The sequence below is a fragment of the Penaeus chinensis genome, chromosome 19, assembly GCF_019202785.1.
Source record: "Penaeus chinensis breed Huanghai No. 1 chromosome 19, ASM1920278v2, whole genome shotgun sequence".
NCBI classification, from domain to species: Eukaryota; Metazoa; Arthropoda; class Malacostraca; order Decapoda; family Penaeidae; genus Penaeus; species Penaeus chinensis.
Window position 1 is genome coordinate 9,292,223 of NC_061837.1, and position 22,500 is coordinate 9,314,722.

A 22,500-nucleotide genomic window follows, 5' to 3' on the forward strand; every position below is an offset into this window, starting at 1 on the left:
TGGAAACGCAATAGACAAATTTCATTATGGGGAAATCAGGTGAGGGCTGTCGTGACTGAGTTCATGTCAAGCCATCTGTGTGTAACAGAATTCATAAAACTACAGTGTAGTCGCGGGTTAAGAGGTAATCTAATTTCATTGTTTTCGCATCAGTTCTACACCAGGTAAAAAAGGTATATTAGGAAAATTTCCCATTTAGATAGGTAAAAGCCAAAAGTTTCTTGTGTGTAAACATTTTTATTTAAAAAATACCAAAATCATACAGAATCGATTATCTGACAACCGTTTCCCGCTAGCACGCCCCAGTTCTATATAATAGTTTGGTAAACCTTCATACCTGAAAAAAAAATATGCATTAGGAATTATTTCACGAGCTTCACTATGGCTAATCACAATAAGCAGTTCGAAGTGAACTTATCATCAATTTTGTACTTACTGTAATTTTCGTATATTTTTGAGCGATATTTCTGGTTGGTCAGTAGTTACTTTTAGGCAGAAATCAGGTCAAAGGGTTGGATTCTACTTATGTATATACCCTCCATTTCCGTTATGTATTGTTGGAATCTCTCCATGTTTCTTACTGATGGTCCGACAGTCTTTGGGAAGTGGGGGAGATACAGAGGCAACAAATATTGTTTCACTTGAATGTTACAATCTATAGTTTTTAGTTGTATTAGAAAAAGAAACAAAACACATGATAATTCTGCCTGTAACTTCTTAAAAAAAAGAATTAAAAAAAAAAACTAACTCAATCACAGCCATCATTTGTTGGAAATTATTGACCAATTTAAAGGTCAACAATTTGGCTTGCTTTAATATTAGGATCTCGTATTTAAAAAAAAAAAAAAAAAAAGTTATTTATAGTTTATTATATTTAAGGCAATGAGAAAATGTTTAATTAAGTCCTCCTTTATCTGAAATGGCGACAAAAAGGTCTACAAGATTAATTACCTGCTTAATTTTATCACTGTTGTATAATGTCAGCTAAACGTCACCAGTTATACGATCTCTCAGCATACATATACCAAAATTGTCTTATGACCATCCTTATACCTTTACTATCCCAGTCATAATTAAACTAAACATTTTCAATTCGATTTTCGGTATTTTTTCCTCAACATGTCTATATGACGAGGTGGCCGAGTGGTTAAGGCGTTGGACTGCTAATCCAATAGGGTCTCCCTGCGTGGGTTCGAATCCCATCCTCGTCGGGACTTCTTATGAATGTTCGCAGATAGTTCCGAGGCAGTTGAAGTGGCTGGCGGGGTGGCTATTAACTGAAGGGAATATGAAACTAAAAGGAAACAGGAAAAGGTAATGACGGTGTTTTATTCATAATCTTTATAAATTAAATGTTACACAGGTTATATATATATATATATATATATATATATATATATATATATATATGTGTGTGTGTGTGTGTGTGTGTATGATATGCATATGTATATATATGTAAATATATGATATAATCATATATATATGTATGTGTAATTGTTTTTTCTTTTACACGCACGCACACTTTCACACGCACGTACACTTTCACACGCACGCAAACGCTCGCACGCACACACACACACACACACACACACACACACACACACACACACGTACGCACGCACACGCACACACGCATTATGTGTGTGTGTGTGCGTGCGCGCGTATTGTGTTCCTAGGAAGAATAGGTAATAAAAAAAAAAAAAACTTTGTGATGTTATTGCATATTTTACTAGCAGATATGAAAATCATTGTGGCTTTGGTGGACGTCTTATCAATGACACGCACAGTGACACTGACTCTCTCTCTCTCTCCTTTCGCCCCCCCCCCCCTCCACATACACGCACACACATAAACACGCACACGCACACGCACACACACACAGACAAACACACACAAACAAACCTACACACGCACCCACACACACGCTCGCGCGCACGCACGCACACACCTGCACATACATATATATATAAATGTATATATATAGGCTTTTTTATATTCATTTATATATGTACATACATGTACATTTACATACATATATGAATATACACATACATATACATACATATATCAATATACACATACATATACATGTATATACATATGTATGTTTAAATAGATATGTGGTTATATATATGTATACTTGCAATATATATATAGATATAGATAGATGTATGTGCATGCGTGTGTGTGCATGCGTGCATATGTGTGCGTATGTGTGTGGGTGTGCGTGAGTGTGTGTGCGTGTGATGTGTGTGCGCGAGCGCGCTCGTGTGAGTTTATATATGATATATATATACATATTTATAAACACACACACATCTATATACATATACACACACACATATATATATAATTATATACACATGAATATATACAATATATATATATATGTATGTATATACACATGTAAGTTTCTATAGCTATATATGTATATATGTATACATACATGTATTACACACACATACACACACACGGGTTTCTGTGTGTTTGTGTATGCATGTATATAAATGTATGTATATGTAAATGTATACGTATATATCTATATGTGTATTTATGTATAAATATGTATACGTATGCATGTATATCAGCATATATATTTATATATGTGTGTATGTGTATGTATATATACATGCACATATACATATATACACGCACATATACATATATACACACAAATATAAATAGATAGGTATATGTTTATACACACGTATTTACAAGCACACGCATATATGTATGTATATATATATGTGTGTATACATAAATACGTATATATACATATATACACATTCATACACACATATATATCACACATACATATTTTTAGACGCGCTTTTGTATTTTGTATATAGGTAAATGTATGTGTATGTATTTGTATATGTATTTGTATGTAATAATGTAACCGTGTATATGTATATATACACTATATATTTGTGTATGCGTATTGAATATATGTATAAATGTATTTATATGTGTATATAAATGTATACGTATACATACATAAGTGTATATACGATATATATATGTATGTATATGTGTATAATATATGATATATAATATATATACATTCATATATATGTACACATAAACACATATGTGTGCATAAATACAAATATTTATATATGAATATGATTATATGTTTTTATTTATGCCTATATATATCATATTTGTGTATGCATATGTGTATGTGAATGTTTGTATATACATACACAAATGTTCATGTACACACATGTATATAGATAGATAGGTATATGTTTATACACATATTTACAAACACACGCACACACCCATATATATGTATATATATGTATATATATGTATATATATGTATATATATGTATATATATGTATATATATATGTATATATATGTATATATATATGTGTGTGTGTATTTATATATGTGTGTGTGCATGTATATGTGTATACATATATACGTATATATACATATATACGTATATATACATATATACGTATATATACATATATACGTATATATACATATATACACATTCATATACACACATAGATATCACACATACATATTTAAATGTATTTCTATATATGTGTATATAGGTATGTCTTTGTATATGTATGTGTATGTAATTATATAACCGTATATATGTATATGTACAATATATATGACTATATATATGTGTGTGTGTTTATGTATAAATGTATTTATATGTGTATATAAATGTATACGTATACATGCATAACTGTATATATGGATATATATACGTATATGATTGTATGTGTGTGTAATATATGATATATAAAATATATGTATATATACATATACATATATATGCACACACATACACATATGTGTGCATAAGTACAAATATTTATACGTGAATATGATTATATGTTTCAATTTATGCCTATATAAATTATATTCGTGTATACATACTTATATCTGTTTGTATATGCACATAGAAATATATACTGGCGCTACTACATTTCTATGATAATATTTTACTATTTGCAATACATCCACATAAAACAGCTACAATATACTATATGTCCTAAAACGTATAGTATATCACACAGATACACAGACACACACACGTATCTCTCTCCCTCTCTCTTTATATATATATATATGTATGTATGTATGTATATATACGTAATTGTTTTCGTTTATTAATTTGCATGAAATATTTTATTGGCTGGCCTGTTGGTCTAGGGGTATGATTCTCGCTTAGGGTGCGAGAGGTCCCGGGTTCAAATCCCGGACAGGCCCAAATTTATGTCCAAAACTTATAATGTAGTTATTTCCGGCAATCGCACACAATGCCTCCGAGACGGTTGAAACCCTGGCAGGTGAAAACTTCGAGGCCGCGTGTAAACATGACAGCGTGCTCCACGTGCTGGTAACCGATATGTTTCCATACCATAAGGACTGAAGAAGTCCTGGCTTTAATATAGACGTGTATTGAGTAATGAGACCTTAGTGATTTTTCGGCCCAGTATCCAGCCATCACAATGTAAAGTCTATGATAAGAAAGTTTTGAATTATGCTGACTGAGATAATATAGATATATCTGTTTCTCCGGCGAGATAGCTAGTCTTGGTATGGCACGATATACATCATCCATCTTGAGGTAAAACTAAGTGAAAATTTAACTTTCGCCGTCTCCAAGGAATCGTGCTATATTCCTGGTAACAAGAACGCCTGAGAATGATCCCTCGAACTATGAAACTGATAACAAGAGGGATCTGGCATGGGCCAGAAGGTATATCTTTGTCACAAAGCACATTAAGCTTCTAACCACAACTCTCATGACCATGTCAGACCAGAGGAATGTTTTTTTTCTAGACGAGTGTTTTTAAACCTCGGATCTACCTACTCTTGGCGATATGCAACTTTATTCCAAAAGGTACACGACAAAAATGAACACATACATAGAGGCCTATATGTACATACATTCACACAATGCATAAATTATAATAATTCAACTTCAACATTTTTCATTTCACGTGAATAACAAGCAAACATTGTCATAAAAGATTAAGAATGTGAACAGAAATGGGCTTACAAAACTGTTGGCCACTGTTTATACCATACACATTTTCATCTGCACTGTCGTAAATGCAACTGTTTTCATCTGCCATTTGCGAATGTGTGATAGGTAGCAGGAGTTAGAAAGAGGTACAATAGACTAAAAAGTTTGGAAAGCACTCTTCCAGACCATACAATCAAAAAGAGCGGGCATCAGTAATGGACAAAAAGTCGTGGGCTAGTCCTTCCATGAGCAAGCTTCCAACATTGAACTGACATGAACTAGCATTGATTTTCTATCTGCCTCCTTTATGGTGGAGGTATGATCATTATACCGAAGGTCGTTTCCTACAGGAAAATAAACTCTCTGAATTCTAGACGACAGGAAACTCAAGATGGCCCTTCATATTTCCAGAGGCAAAGGTCCCATGAGTCTTAGTGAAAATGAAGATCGCTCTGGTTGGCTCCTTGAGCTAATTAGAGTTGCCGTCAGGTAACCTATAAGGCCCTGCGTAATTAGTCATAATCCATACAAGATACCTAAGGAAGTCAAAAGATATTCCGAGAACTATACCTTATGTCTGTCCACACCCTGGCTATCTTAACTCTCAGGAAGTTGAATATAAGCTGAATTACTTAACTTCAACTCAAAGCGCATCCTCTCAGTCTTTGTCTTGCAACAACTCAACCGTAAGTTGGAGCATGGGGAAAACGAAAGAAAGAAAAAAAGAGGCAAACAAAAAGATCTCCAAGTACATTCGTAGGTGCCCATCACAAAGGAGCAACAGTAGGGATTCATGGGCCAAGGGCACAGGGAGAAACATCTATGTTACCAACACAAGGCCTGCTACAAAGGTATTACCACAGGCTTTGCAAAGGAATAACTAAAATGATTCAAATTTCTATGAACATTGAACATGTTAGACTTTGAAATGCATATATATATATATGTGTGTGTGTGTGTGTGAAGTACGTCAGTCTTGTTGGAAAAAAGTTTGAAGCCATTGATTTGCCTAAATAAAATAACAATTATGGTTTCAAGGGCCTTCTGTCACTTGATTCCATTAACCAGTATAAAAGGTATTCGTCGGTGATGAACAGTATTTCTAGTCGGTGTTTAGACCAAAATGTACCATTTAGAAATTCGAGCACGTTTCAAAGTCGATCTAGACAAGAGAAACGATGCAGAACAGAAATGATTTATCTATACATAATCTATATCATTTAATTCTCTAACAACAAAATTATTGGAAAATGAACTATTTGTTCATGACAATTTACAGGATCATGTACAGTATACATTATGAAAACATGCAGTTCAATCAAATCAATGGTATATAAAAATTTATATGTGCTATGGTATATAAAAATTTATATCACTTTCGCATGATCATGACCATTTTATTTTTTTGTGTGTGAAATTGTCGGGTTTTTTAAACAAATTATGTGCTGCATCGAGGCAAGTATTTTTCCGCAAGGGTTTAATCAATTTGCATATTCTTTTTAAATTTTGAAGAACCTAGACTTGTTAAGAAGCTCCTCAATTCTCATATTGTTTTAATAACCTCGTGTAAAGGAAGTCATCTCGTATGAATATGATGTTTTATGTCTATTGTCATAAAAGATCCATGTTCTCTTATTTTATATTTGTTTTAATATTACATACAAATGTACATATTTTTGCAGTATCAGTTTTACCAGTTAGTGGGAAAAAAATAATGCTTTGATGCTATGATACATATAGCAATTGATCATATTTTGTCCAGCTCCTGAAAAAGGCATACCGTATATATATGTATATACATGTAAATATGTACATATATATTTGTATATACATATATATTTATATATGTAAACAGAGTATACATGTATATATACATATACATACATACACATGTATACATATATTTTTATATATTTAGATATCTAAATATTTACACACACACGCATACACTCACACAATACATGTATACATATATATATATAAATAATATATATATATTTATTTATGCAGAGTATATATGAACATATATATGTAAATGTATACATGATAAGCGCGTGCAAACAAACACACACACAAATATTAAGTTTTCACAAGATTTCAGCAATGCAGATACTATTTTTCATTATGAGGATTTAGTTCCTGGGTGTGAGATCATGAATAATATGGGATACAGAACAATACAGAATTCAACTCCTGGTATTGAATATCGAATAAGAATGACTTAACACAGATCTGCACCCATTGTATCCATCAAGGTGCCGTGATCGTATAGTGGTTAGTACATTGCGTTGTGGCCGCAATAACCCAGGTTCGAATCCTGGTCACGGCAAGAGGAGCAGTTTTGTCTAAATTCAAAAATAATTATGCAAAGAAAAAATCGAAATGAGATTAGGTGCTAAAACCGAAAAACGTGTTGCAAAGGACAACTGGCATATGAAAACCATACAGGAGTTACACACACGCACACGCACATGCACATACGCATCGCACACATGCATGCACACACACGCACGTACACATATACGCACACGCACACATGCATATATATATGTATATATATGTATATGTATATATATGCAAATAAAAGTATGTATATATAATATATATACACAGATGTATACGTATTCACACACATGTGTATATATATAGGTGTATACATATATATGTATTTATATGTATACGTATATATATGTACACATATATAAGTGTGTACGTATATATATATATATATATATATATAAGTATGAACGTATATATATATAAATATATAAATATGTATTATATATATTTAATATATATATATATATATATATATATATATATATATATTACAGTCACACACGCGGGCACTCATACATGTATATATATATTTATATATATATATATATATATATATATATAGATAGATGTATGTGCCTGTGTGTGCCTGTGATCACACACACACACAAACACACACATATATATATATATATATATATATATATATATATATGGCGGTATATACGTATACACATATATGTGTGTGTGTGCGTGTAAGTATGTGCATATATATGTATATACATATGTATCTATGTATGTGTATAAAATGGATATGTATATATATATGTAGAATATATATATATGTGTATATATGTTTATATATATACACACACATGTATATATATAAACATATATATGTATATATATAAATATATATATATATATATTTGTGTGTGGGTGTGTGTGTGTGTGTATAAATTGATAGATATAGATATAGACTCAGACATACCCGCGAATACTACCTATAGTGGCAAACACCTCTGTACAATACACAGATTTATCTTTAGCGTCCCCGGGTGAAAATATAACAGAGAGAGAGAGAGAGAGAGAGAGAGAGAGAGAGAGAGAGAGAGAGAGAGAGAGAGAAAGAGAGAGAGAGAGAGGAAAGGTAAGGATAGGAGAAAAGAAAAGGGAGTTTTGAAAATAACAAATTATATATGAATATGAAACAAGTGCCCGAAGTAAATGAGAATGTAGAAAGTTAAGATTCATAAAACGTAATTAGCGATATATTTACCTTGTAATTTATAACATCTCATTTTGTTTATATTTTTTATTTGTTTAAAATTTGTTATTTTTAAGCCTAGATAGCTCAGTTGGGAGAGCGTTAGACTGAAGATCTAAAGGTCCCCGGTTCGATCCCGGGTCTGGGCAGTTTTGTCCTCGAGAAGTAGACTGCTGTGAAATGATTGTCAATTCACGGCTGTCTAAAGGTATCCATAAAGCTTTCACACAAATTTAAATATAATATGCATAAGTAACTAACTAGATAATACATACACATGCACGTATACATACACATAAATATGCATATATAATATATATATGTATATATATGTATATATATAAACTCTCTCCATACTTACATATTTATATATACACATACATATATAAATGTATATATGTAGAGAGAGAGAGAGAGAGAGAGAGAGAGAGAGAGAGAGAGAGAGAGAGAGAGAGAGAGAGAGAGAGAGAGAGAGAGAGAGAGACATATTATATCTCTCTCTGACACTCTCTCTTTCTTTCTCTCCTCCGACTGTTCCTTACTACCCCCCTTCTCTATTTTATATACGTATACATATAGATAGATAAATAAATACACACATAAAGAGAGAGAGAGACGCACACAATAAAGACTATTAGTCTGTTAATTTAATATATCAGAATATTCCACACGGGACACGAGTTGCTGTAACTACCAAATCTGAACCTGGTGGATGGGAGACAAGTTGAACTCTCCGCCGACTTGCACTGCAAACTGATTGACTTTCTCCCCCCCCCCTCTCTCTGTGCGTCTTTCTCCCCTGTCTCCCATTTCTCATCTCTCTCTCTCCCTCTCCCTCTCCCTCCCTGTCTATCAATCTCTTTATCTCTTTTTCTTTACATACACACACATGTATGTGAATATACATGTGTGTGTTTTTATCAGACGAATAATTAACCGAAAAATCAGTAAACTATTCGTCTGATGAAAAACTCGTTAAGAGTTCTAAATGTTAAGATTTATTTTCATTCCTTATTGTGTCTGTTTTCCTTTTCATATATGTGTGTGTGTGTGTGTGTGTGTGTGTGTGTGCGTGCGTGTGTGTGTGTGTGTGTTCGTGTGTGTTCGTGTGCTTGTGTGTGGATATGCATATACGTATACATATACATACACTTACGCGTGCGTTTTGTACTGTTGATGAATGTGTGTAACCATATGCATGCATAGAAACTTTACGTTTGCATTTTATGGATGGTTATGCATCTATATTAATATAACTATAAAATCACATCCCAGCATACTTAAATGTATATAAATAGGTTATAGCATTTAGTAAACATGCATATATGCAAAATTAATCAAGCATACAAACAAGAACAGAAAGCATCATGTTGAATAATTTGTAAGATAGTATTATTCATTACACTGCGATTCCTCATTTTAAATGTCGCGATGGTGGTATAGTGGTGAGCATAGCTGCCTTCCAAGCAGTTGACCCGGGTTCGATTCCCGGCCATCGCAAATTTTAACTTAAATCGGCTTTGCGAACATTATTTCACAAGCTCGCGGCACTAATTTGCTTGACTAAATGGAATAACTAAAAGCATAAAAACACTCAAGAAGTATCTTTCATTGAGACTAGAGCGGGCGAGCCAGAAGCTGGTGGTTGTTTTTTTCTCTTGATTTTGACTCGAATTGCAGAAAGCGTGCATGTGGCATATTTCGGTTAGAACTTTGCCGTCTATATGTTGCCTCTTATAGATGAAGCTTCCTCCAATTCCCATGCTCGTTGTCGTCGTTGGTGGTGGTGGTGGTGGTGGTGGGGGGCTGGAGGACAGAGACTGAGGCCCAATGTAGGGATGACCCCTACCTTGGACCTCAGTCCTCGCCTTAATGTTGCATGTTTTTTTTTTTTTTTTTCTTTCCTTTTTCTTCACTTCATCCCTTTCTTCTGTCCACTTATCAGTATTTTTTACCGTTTCCGCCACAATACTTTGCCGTAGTGCTATATGAACTTCGATCTCTAGCACATTTATTTGTTTTAACCATTTACCATTAACCGTTATAGATGAAGAGCCTCGGTTTTACAGAAATCACTGATTAACTCACACACGCACTTACTCCCTCACTCCACACACACACACACACACACACACACACACACACACACATAAGGATATCATGGTTCAGGAGAACAGTGCACAAAATTTAGTTTTTTCCTTCTTAGTTGGAAGGCTGAGTGGGCACAAACCCTGAGCAGTCTGCCACGTGGTCCTCGCTGGGATGGTATTGCCATATGAATGGTCAAAGATTTCTTGAAAGAAAACATGTTTTCCAGTTTTTTTTCGACACATTGGTGCTAGATACCCCCACCCCCAAACCCTGGGTAGGTCTTCTCTATAGCCGGACGACCCGACAAAAAAATTAAACCAAGATAAAATTGTAGACCTTTTAAGCGGTTTTCGGCTGTAACATTTCTTGTGCGAATAACACATTTTCACTGAAAACGGAAATTTTCTTGGGCTAAACGGTAGATCCCTTTACTCATACAAACACATACAGTATATAAATATACATATATATACATATACATATACATATATATGTATATGTATATTTATATACGTACACATAAACACGCGCGCGTGCACGTACGCACGCACATGCACACGCACAAACCACACCTTATAGTCCTAATTGAACTAATTTATGAATGAGTTTACCCTGTCATTTACCTCGTTTTTCATTTTCAATAACGCAACCCACGGTCTTATGAAGCGCTGTTTTTGCTAAGCTGTCTCCACTCTTCCGTCGAGGGCATTTTCACCACCAAGCTTCTTTATCCTAAGATCTTGTTCTGTCTAATCTGTCTCCTCGCTTCTTTCTCGGATTCCGCTTTTCCTACCTCTTTCTAGATCTTTTGCTATTGTTATTATTTCTCGCCCCTCTTATTCCGCCATTCCCGATTTTTATTCGGCTTTGTGACTCCTATACAACAACCTTGACAAACTCATCTCTGCTGCATTCATTGTATTTTCTTGTGAATTGGTAATTGGCCATATTTTCGATGCATTAATAATATATTGCAAGTCTGTCTGGCGTTATATTACTTATAGGACCCTTAAAACATTGTATAACGATTCCTCGCGTCAGCGTGTAAAAGTAATATATATATGATTATATATACATACACGGTGTGTATATATATATATATTTATATATATATATATGAATGGTGAAAACACTCTGCCGTGTTGATACTATAGTAGCAAAACCCACAAACTAGTTTTACATTGTGGGTTTTTCTACCATATATATATGTATATATAAACATATTTGTATAAACATTTATATATGTGCATATACATAGACATATACATGAACATACGTATGAACATTTATATATGTATATATAGATAGATAGATAGAGACACACAGACACAGAGACAGACAGACAAAATGACACACTATGCATATATATCTATATGTATATATATTTATATATTCTTTATTTGTAAATATTCATTATGTGTATATCAGAGACAGATAGCCTGGGATGAAACTAATAATATACAATGCATGACTTAGTTTCAGAGTAGGATGCGAGATTTGACTCCGAACATGGAGCGCTTTTGGGTATCTGCTTGTTGCATATATACATGATGCACAATGGCGCAACAGTGTCCACCCACTCCCTCTTAACATCACTCGATATCTGTATCAAATCACAGGACACGGGGTTGCCATCGACTTCATCTCTGCAATTTGCAATGATCTCATATATGTAGATGGATAGAAAATAGATAATTACAGAGATACTTATAAACAAATTTATATATACACCTTTGTATAGATAGAAATATATATGTATATATATACGCATACATTGATGTATATATGTATATATATGCATATATGTATATATATTCATATATATGTATATATATGCATATATATACACATATATGCATATATATTTATATAACTTCATTCATTCATACATACATACATACATACATACATGGGTACACACACACATACATATATAGATATTTACAAACATCTATGTATAACAATATACATATATACATATTTATTTATAAATAAATACATTTATTTATTCATTCATCTACACACACACACACACACAGGTATTTATATGTTTGTATATATGCATAAATGTATGTATGATATATATATACATACATATATGCATATAAAGATATATGTGTATACAGTATATATATATATATATGCATATATATACACATATATACTGTACACACACACACACATGTATATTGTATATACACATGTATATGTTTACTGTATATATATGTATATATACACATGTATATATATACATATACAAAGTTTCTGTGAAATAGTGTGAAACAGTTTTCCATTAAACATTTTATAGCCGGCAGCAGTATCGTTGCCCGGTCAGCTTTTGGTAACATTCTCGCCCGAAAATCTTAACGTCCAGGTTATTTATGCATACCAAAGTATTGTGTCTGCATTCATGTTTACGGCTTAAAGGTTTGCTTTTGAAGTAAATATATCCTTTTTACATCAGTAGATTCTGAAATGGTTCATAATCTACTGGATAAGTAACATACAAATTATGTCTACAAGTAATATATATTTATATATATTATATATATATATAAATATGTACACACACACACACACAGACATATATATATATATATATATAAATGTATCACCTGTAGGCATACGTGTATGTTACTTCGCAATCACAGAGGAGGTTATTGTAGAAAATGTTGTATATTAATGCATAAATTCACAGTATAGCATTTGAGAGTTACACACACACACACATATATATACACACACACACACGTGTGTGTGTGTTTATATGTATATTTGAATAATTCTATGTTCAGAATCTGTGTATGATTTAAGATTGCATAGATGAATAAACGTTTCGAAGTTGCAGTCAATGAAGACTTGACTGCAACTGACTATTACTCCGTGTGACAGGAAAACAAAGGAAAATATTAGGAATTAAATGCATCGATACCAATTTGTCACTCGTAATTCAGTGAGTATGGAACACGGGATTCGAATCCTTTGGCATATTAGACTGAGATTAAGATTCTCGAAAGGAGATCATTTTGCTTTTGCTTTTTACTACTTCAAGAAAATGCACCTTTCGACGAGGATGGGATTCGAACCCACGCAGGGAGACCCTATTGGATTAGCAGTCCAACGCCTTAACCACTCGGCCACCTCGTCTGACAATCAATGAAGAAAGTGTCATTTATTTTTTTTTATTCAGTATATTTATGCATACATGCATATACATTCATATTCACACACACACACACACACACACACACACACACACAATCATATATATAAATGCACACACATGTACCTTAATACATTTATAAGCAAAAACATAAATGTATATGTATTATATATATATATATATGCATATGTATATGTATATATATAATTCAAAATTACGGAGGTAGTGGGCAATTCGCAATTGCAATCTTACTTTGAGTATGTACATTTAAAAGGATAGAAAAAGACACTATTCATTATAATAATAACATATATAATGGAATATATAAATGAATATGCGACTGCTGTGGATAGTAGACACTAGAACTGAGCAGAATCTTATGAGTTGCCATAACATTTAACTATGCTGACATTGACAAAGTCCCCCCATGCCCCGCGTTTTGTACTGTGAACTTACACATAATTTCTCAGGAAAACGCGCTTATCTTTTGATTTCAGGAAAGCGAGGTACCTGGACACCCTACCCCTATGGGTAGGGTGTTGTTGCAAAAGCGCAACAACTTAGAAAATATAAACAACATCAGGTGCTTAGCAGTTCAAAGCAGCATAATGATATTTAATGATACTAAATGACACCTCACATATTGGTAATCTATACGGATTTCAAAATTGAAGTGGGAGATTATCTAGAAACATGAGAGAACATTTCAGTTTCACTGTCTGATAATGAACCAGTACAAAAAGATCACCATCAGATGTGGTTCTCTTTGAATATAAAGAAGCTGTAGTTTTATATGTTGCTGGATGTGCTGAACAGAACAAGGTTCACTGCATTCTAAGCTATGAGGTGTTACTACCATTTGACGATAGAATACATTTTATCTACATAAAAAAAAACTTTAATAATTTTGCAAGGCAAAATATTTTGTTTAGACAGTAACATATTTAACAGCTATGGGGCTAATCATATCCACACATTAGATAAATTAGTATGAAATTCTTCTTTAAGTATATCAAGAAATCAGTTACCTGGTACTGAAGTCAGAACAATCTGATTGTTATCTAAGCATAAAGGATAAGTAAAACAGATATAAATTCATGATTATTTTGTTGAAATTAGTTAACATTTACATTGGTTCAGAAGGATAAATACTATTCATTATTTTGGCGATTTTCTAATTAAAATTATTTACTGTCAAGTATACTTATAAATGTGTATTTTATGCATATACCAAACCCAGGAATATACATTTTTAACCATGTAGTATGTTGTTTTCATGTATGTTGACCTGTAGTGATTAGAATAGGTGTAGTACAACTACTTCAGAATTAAAAATGGCAAAAGATAGTGTACTGTAGCATTTTACAATTCTAACTTTAAGTATTCATTAATGAGAAAACAAAGTGCATGCAGTGTCACGACTTCTACACAGTTGTGCGGCGCTGGCACCAGCATTTCAGGATGGCTGCACGGGGTCATGGGCTCGCCGAAATATCCTTTCATGATACAATATAATTTAATCTATCATTTGCAGAATTCCTTCAATTGCCTCGACATTTACTGCAGATCTTCCTGCTCTGCATATCTGTGTCCGTGTAAGTTACGGAGCAACCGCCGAGAAGACCTCTATTACATATTTCTTCCAAATACTGGCAGGATAACTGGCATCAAATGATATCTGTGATACAAATCGGGGAAACATTGAGGGCATATTTCTAGCAATAAAATATTAGATATCAGAGAAGATTTTAACAGTTAGGTGATCGGCTTTCATCTCAATTGACAAGGTATTGTTTGAGGACTGAAAATCGTTTTTAAAAGATGGTTAGATGGCGTCCTGCATGAGGGTTGTCAGTTGCCTGGGTTTGGTAAAGGCAAATACTGACCCTGACCCTTCCATCAGAATATATTTTACATATATACATATACACATACATACACATACATATGCTGCAAATGTGTGTGTATACTTAAATATAATATACTTAGGTATATGTATTTGCATTGGCATATATGCATGTATTTTTTTATATAATATATAAGGACATCTATTTATACATACATGTGCATGCGTATTTATATTTATATCTACATATAGAAAAAACAAAGACCATAAAAGTGGCTTTCACTCTGAATTACATACAGTATAGCTGGAAGGTAAGTCCTGCCGGGAAGAGCAGGATGATAATACATTAGCAGTCTTCTGAGTGTCTAAGCTGCTACAGAACAGGTTTCACATTACTGTCAACCATTCAATAGCTTATTTTTATATGTTACTTTTCGATTAGGTTTCGGTCATATTCCTCTTATAATATACGGAAGTAAATGTATGTATACAAGTTGGATATATTCAGTAGTAAAATAGAATTATAAAGAGTTTAACATGTGTTTGAAAATGTTAGGGGTGTCCTTATAAGGGGTTCTTGCAGATCTCCCCTTATCACCAGCCCTTATTTTCTACCCTAGTCATATTCCCAGCGCTAAGCTAGCTTGACAAATGTTTAGAATGTTTGGAATGTGTTTAATTATGTACAATTCTGAAAAAATGGGGAAAAAAGTGAGCATGGAAGACGAGGTGGCCGAGTGGTTAAGGCGTTGGACTGCTAATCCAATAGGGTCTCCCTGCGTGGGTTCGAATCCCATCCTCGTCGAAAGGTGTATTTTCTTGAAGTGGTAAAATTCTTTTAATTAAGGAATTTTTCACTATCAAGCAAAATGTATTCATCGTTCTCTCAAATTGCTGGTGTTCAAAGAAGTGTCCTGGACATATAAAAACAAAAGACTCAACCAAAGAGAACTTTTCGTTACCACCGTTACAGAAAACGGCTTTTAGGGTGTCTATACTATTCCTTTATAAGGAATACATAAATTGCTTCAGAACACTTCTTTCTCAAGCGCATTTATTTCATAAACATCTAGAACGAGACTAGCTACTTAATTACTTTATCGATAAATATAAATCAAAACTGCTTTATGTGGATGAGCATTATTTTCTTACTGATAAGACAGCTGTCTCAAATAATTGTTCTGCATGAATTCAAAGCTTTATTAATTATTCCATAATGCATACATATCTGACTTCGACAAAATGAAGAAAAATATTAATCCATAATATCAGTTACTGTGGTACCAGTGCTTCACAGAGCAACCAATCACGTTCAAACTCATATTTCAAGTATTAGCTTTCATTTTCATGTGGCAGATCAAACATAATAAGCAACCTACGCGTTAATGAAATATTAAGTAATCATAATAACCTTAACAACAACAACAACAACAACACTAGTAACAACAACAATAATAATGATAATAATGATGATAATATTTTAAATTATTGGAGATGCGGGGTATCGATCCCCGTACCTCTCACATGCTAAGCGAGCGCTCTACCACTTGAGCTACATCCCCTCATATTAGTAGAGAACCATTGAATTCAAGGAATTTTCTTTGGTTGTTTTTTCTTATGTTTCAACCTCTATTTCTACCTATTACAGTTAACCATATTTCTACTTCTATTTGCTCATTTCTTCATACAATTTTACATCTTGCTCTTTCTTTTGCACACACGCGCGCGTGCATACATAGTATATATATTTATGTTTCTACGTCTGTGTCCATATACATATACACATGATATATATATATGTATATATATATATATAATAATAATACTTATTTTATTTCTAATTGGTTGTGTCTGTTTATATCTTTCATCTCTTTATATATATATAAAAGTGCGTATGTATATATATATAATTTATTAATGATTGTGTCCGTTAATCTCGTTGCTTCCAATCTATATGTGTGGATATATATATATATTAATGTTTAAACGATAATTTTTTTTAAAATGGATCCTAAGAACATATTACATATTTATAACGTTTGTAGAAATAAAAAGTAAATTACTGAAATCCATGTAAACACTGTAAACAGGTGCAGTCTTTTACAGCAGCTCGTTCATGACAGTTTAATCAAATATGTTTTCCACATGCTACTTACTGGCAGTGTTTTACATACAGCATAATATGCCACCTATGATCAACCACATTTTGCCATTAAACCCGTTGTTAGTCGTCTAATCTAAGCATATTGCCTCATTATCTTTAGTCAATGAAAAGTTAATTGATAATGGTTATACATGTCTATTTGAGTATGTGTTAGGTCTTTGGATAAACACAGCAGTCTCTCAGTAGGAATTAGTTCAACAAGCATATCTTGTTAAGAAATGTGCAGATCATCATGCCTTAAAATACCTTCTCATTGGATGTCTTCCGAACTACCGCCCTTAACTTTATCTGGTCGTCCTTTTTTTATCCAAAGGTAACGATGAAAAACATTTCGAAACATTTGAAGTCAAGGTAAATAAACACCATCCTACTGGATTAAGGTAAAAGGATTCTGGGCAAAATTTGATACAAATATACGTTAAATGTAAAGCTTACACATGACTTACATCTATAAAAAAAACCATATTTAACTAGAAATAAGTCTTGTAAAATATGTAAGTACTTGAATAACTTTTACAGAATGCGTAGATATATATATATATACATACATATCGTGTATGTTTATTTATATTCATATGTGTATGTGTGTGTGTGTACAGATCGCATATATATATATATATATATATATATATATATATATGTATATATATTGTGCATATATATAGATATAGACATATTTAAATCTAAATATGTCTGATATATATATGTACGCCTAAATATATATGAACATGTATATATGTTTGTATACATAAATGTGTATAAGTACATATATATGTATAAATATATCTAATATATATACACATATACATTTATACATACATATAGTGTGTGTGTATGTATGGGTGTGTATATATATATCAATGTGTCTGTATGTTAACATACACACATATATATGTGTGCATATAAATATATATATATATTTATTGATACATTTACAATATATATACACATATACTGTATTTGTATTTGTACATATCTATATTTATATACAATCACCCGCCAACATCGCTCCATCCACATATGCTTGTGACTGTTTGTATATATGAATATGTATATAGAGCCATCCACAGATATATGTGTATAAATATGCATATGTATATAATATATATACACATACATATGCATATGCCTGTATGTATATACTGTATATATACATATACCTGTATGTATATACTGTATACATACATATGCCTGTATGTATATACTGTATATATACATATATATATCTATGTGCTTCTATACATGGATAATTATCCTTACATAGTATTCAGTATATTCATTCTTGGTCTCAATCTATCGTACGGCATCCCCGACTACAGCATGCGATGGTGGTATAGTGGTGAGCATAGCTGCCTTCCAAGCAGTTGACCCGGGTTCGATTCCCGGCCATCGCAACAATTGTTTTACTTTATTCACCTTTTTTTTTTTTCCTAAAAAACTAAATACCGGTTGTTAACACTTCATATAAGAGCGTTCTAAGCAATAGTTTTAGGCCGGTTAAGATGAGATCAAACATTTACAGTTTTAAAACTTTAAAGAGAAAAAAATCGACCGTGACAGGACTCGAACCTGCAATCTTCGGATCCGAAGTCCGACGCCTTATCCATTAGGCCACACGGTCATATAAGTAATAGGAAATTACCAAAATTGATTAAGTCTAAGGATTCTTCGTTTCTGATTTCAGAAAGACACTGTATATATATATATATTTAAATTCATATATATAATAAATAAGTAATATGTTATTTACCAACACATTTTAAGGAATGAACTTCTGAGTTACATCAATATCTATTCAGATTTTATCTATTGTTAAAATAGATACAGATCTATGGTTTTCATTCCTGCTCATGAATATTAGTAAAAAGTTGGTTCATCTGAATGGTGTCTAAAGTAAACATGACACAATTATTAAATGGACTTATTCTCAAATAATAACTTTTGTTCGACTTGTCTACTCTCTGCTTAACTGTATCTTTTGAGTAATTTCAAGGAAGAGGGGATGTATCAGTTTCTGTATTTATGTTACTTTGTTACTTTCAACAAAAGCGTGGGGTGTTACGGAGGAAACGGAGAAATGCAAGAGTATCACCTTTACTAACTTCAGTTTTCTATAGTCTACATTGGCTTACGATTTGTTTTTACTGTATTTTCCTCATCTTTTGAAACGGGGGGGGGGGGGGGGTGTACGTAATGACACTATACTTCTTCATATCTTATAAATCAGCAAGAGGGTAAAGAGAGAACAATCAAATCCTAAGTGGTTGTTTAAAGGTGAAGAATCCCAGCTGTAGTCAGTGTCCCCTGGCATCGGTCGTAGCTGTAGGAGAGATCTGGTTCCAACTGGCAGCTCTCCTAAGGTGCCCAAAGCACCTAACTTCGATATAAGGAGTTATCTAATTTTTGTGTACATGCCACCCAAATCAATTGTGAGTTTTAGGTACGTCAGTTTGTACATTTGATGTAAGCTGCTTCAATACGTACTATCCTATGGCAGGTTATTACAAATATAAGAAAACAAAAAAAGAAAGGAAGAAAGAAAAAGAAAGAAAATTAGTTATCCTTCTGTAACATGCATTTTTGATCAGTTACCTCTTTTAGTATTTCAGAAAAAAAAAAAACTACTTTAGGTGATTCATTTAGCCCCCTCCAGGAAATACGAATAGAGGGTAACAATAACACCATCGCGTGCTCTCCTCCTCTACATTTAGTTAATTAACAATAATAGCTTTACGCAAAACCACTTCTTATAGAAGAGAAAGCAGTGGAGATGCCTTTAAGTGACGACGGCTTCGAACTGGTCGGTCGCTGAACACGAGTAAAGCCGGAGAAAAAATTCACGCTTCAGTCTAATTCTGAAATATCAGCTTTACGCTGTAAGCTTTCTTGTAATGCTTGTATAGTTATTTGTTAGAATTACGGACCTCGTTAGTTTGGATATTCTATAGTTTCGAAACTATGGAATTTACATATTCATATAAATACATACATACTGTACACACAAACACATACATAAACATACTTATAAATACATACATGCATATATATATATACATACACATACACAATATATACATATACATGTATATAAATATATATTTCGTGTTTTTGTGTACGATATATATATACACACATACATACATACATATATTTTTACGTTTTACCTAACAACGAAAATAAATATTGACTTGTTTCATATTAAAACCCCTTTCTGAACTGCAAGAAAACCATCAATACAAATTTCATTGGCAATTACGCACGGCGCAGTGCTGGAAAATCGTGGTTAGTTGCAAATACTACATCCACACGAGCTACACAGTGAACACTGGAAACTTGTATAGGAATTGATTACTTTATGAAAAGTGACGCCCAACGTGGGGCTCGAACCCACGACCCCGAGATTAAGAGTCTCGTGCTCTACCGACTGAGCTAGCCGGGCACGTATATTCGCGGATAGACATGAGTTGAAACGAAGCGCTTAGAAAATTTTACAACTGCATTACGTTTCTTACACTAATTACCTCGGGTTATAATGATTACAAAATGATTCATAAATTAAAAAAAAAAAAAATAAAACCCAGTTTTGTGCATAAATATACATGTTTATCACAATGTATATATATATATACATATACTCACATAAATACATATAAATACATACGTACTGTACACACACACATACATACACACGTATACATATAGGGATGTTATAATATATATATATGTACATATATGTATATAAATTCGTGCAGAAATACACATTCAGACATATACAGCTATCCACGCAGACGTGTGTATATATGTATATATACATTATCATACGCATATATATATATATATATATATATATAGGCTTGTGTTTGTGTGTACACATACATACATACATACATACATACACACACATTATATGCATTTAAACACACACATATTTATATATATATTTAGCATACACACATATGCACATACATATATATATATGAATAAATATACGTACATATTTAGTTATAATCACGTAAACACATAGATATACAATAAAAGATAATTTTTTATTCCACTTTAATCAGTTTTAGTGATCTAGGTTTTAATGCGTACCCATGATACCTATACGATTATTTTTCTCAATACTGCTTACCCACACCTGTAGTCAATATCTGATCTACTATTGAAAAACTATTTACACTTAAACATATGTATGTGGTACGTACAGATCACGAATATGAATGCGCTGCTTTTCATATTTTTTCATGAAAATGGATAATAAAGGACCTGGTAATATGTAATCAACACAAAAACTCTAGAAAAATGTTTGCCGTATCTGTATACATAACGTGAAAAAGTAAAGGATACATAGTATGGTACATGCATCCATGTACAGATGACGCTTTCTTGTAACGCTCATTGGTATGTATACGAAACAAATTTCTTCACAAGTTCTTTGTAAGAAATTGTATTTCTGGGCTCTAGTACATTGAGTATTCCCAAAACCATATATTTCACAAACACACTTATATAGTATCTATATGTATACATATATATATATATATACGCATGTGTGTGTATGCGTACATTACATATATATATTCATTTATATATATGTATATAAATATTTGTATATTCATGTTATGTGTGTGTATATGTATATATGTGTGTATATGTGCATTTATACATATATCTCTATATAGATATAT

General features: G+C 32.6%; 11 non-coding genes across 11 annotated transcripts; 7 read left to right on the forward strand and 4 right to left on the reverse strand.

Moving 5' to 3' along the window:
- Positions 1–1,129: 1,129 nt before the first annotated feature.
- Trnas-gcu lies at positions 1,130–1,211 on the forward strand. Its single transcript has one exon. It is a non-coding gene; the product is annotated as a tRNA-Ser (tRNA).
- A 2,958-nt stretch (positions 1,212–4,169) lies between these two features.
- Trnap-agg lies at positions 4,170–4,241 on the forward strand. Its single transcript has one exon. It is a non-coding gene; the product is annotated as a tRNA-Pro (tRNA).
- Positions 4,242–7,261: 3,020 nt separating this feature from the next.
- On the forward strand, positions 7,262–7,333 carry Trnah-gug. The gene has a single exon. It is a non-coding gene; the product is annotated as a tRNA-His (tRNA).
- Positions 7,334–8,624: 1,291 nt separating this feature from the next.
- On the forward strand, positions 8,625–8,697 carry Trnaf-gaa. The gene has a single exon. It is a non-coding gene; the product is annotated as a tRNA-Phe (tRNA).
- A 1,279-nt stretch (positions 8,698–9,976) lies between these two features.
- On the forward strand, positions 9,977–10,048 carry Trnag-ucc. Its single transcript has one exon. It is a non-coding gene; the product is annotated as a tRNA-Gly (tRNA).
- A 3,656-nt stretch (positions 10,049–13,704) lies between these two features.
- On the reverse strand, positions 13,705–13,786 carry Trnas-gcu. The gene has a single exon. It is a non-coding gene; the product is annotated as a tRNA-Ser (tRNA).
- Positions 13,787–16,371: 2,585 nt separating this feature from the next.
- Positions 16,372–16,453, forward strand: Trnas-gcu. Its single transcript has one exon. It is a non-coding gene; the product is annotated as a tRNA-Ser (tRNA).
- Positions 16,454–17,137: 684 nt separating this feature from the next.
- Positions 17,138–17,210, reverse strand: Trnaa-agc. The gene has a single exon. It is a non-coding gene; the product is annotated as a tRNA-Ala (tRNA).
- A 1,924-nt stretch (positions 17,211–19,134) lies between these two features.
- Positions 19,135–19,206, forward strand: Trnag-ucc. Its single transcript has one exon. It is a non-coding gene; the product is annotated as a tRNA-Gly (tRNA).
- Positions 19,207–19,360: 154 nt separating this feature from the next.
- On the reverse strand, positions 19,361–19,433 carry Trnar-ucg. Its single transcript has one exon. It is a non-coding gene; the product is annotated as a tRNA-Arg (tRNA).
- Positions 19,434–21,178: 1,745 nt separating this feature from the next.
- Trnak-cuu lies at positions 21,179–21,251 on the reverse strand. Its single transcript has one exon. It is a non-coding gene; the product is annotated as a tRNA-Lys (tRNA).
- Between the last annotated feature and the right edge of the window lie 1,249 nt (positions 21,252–22,500).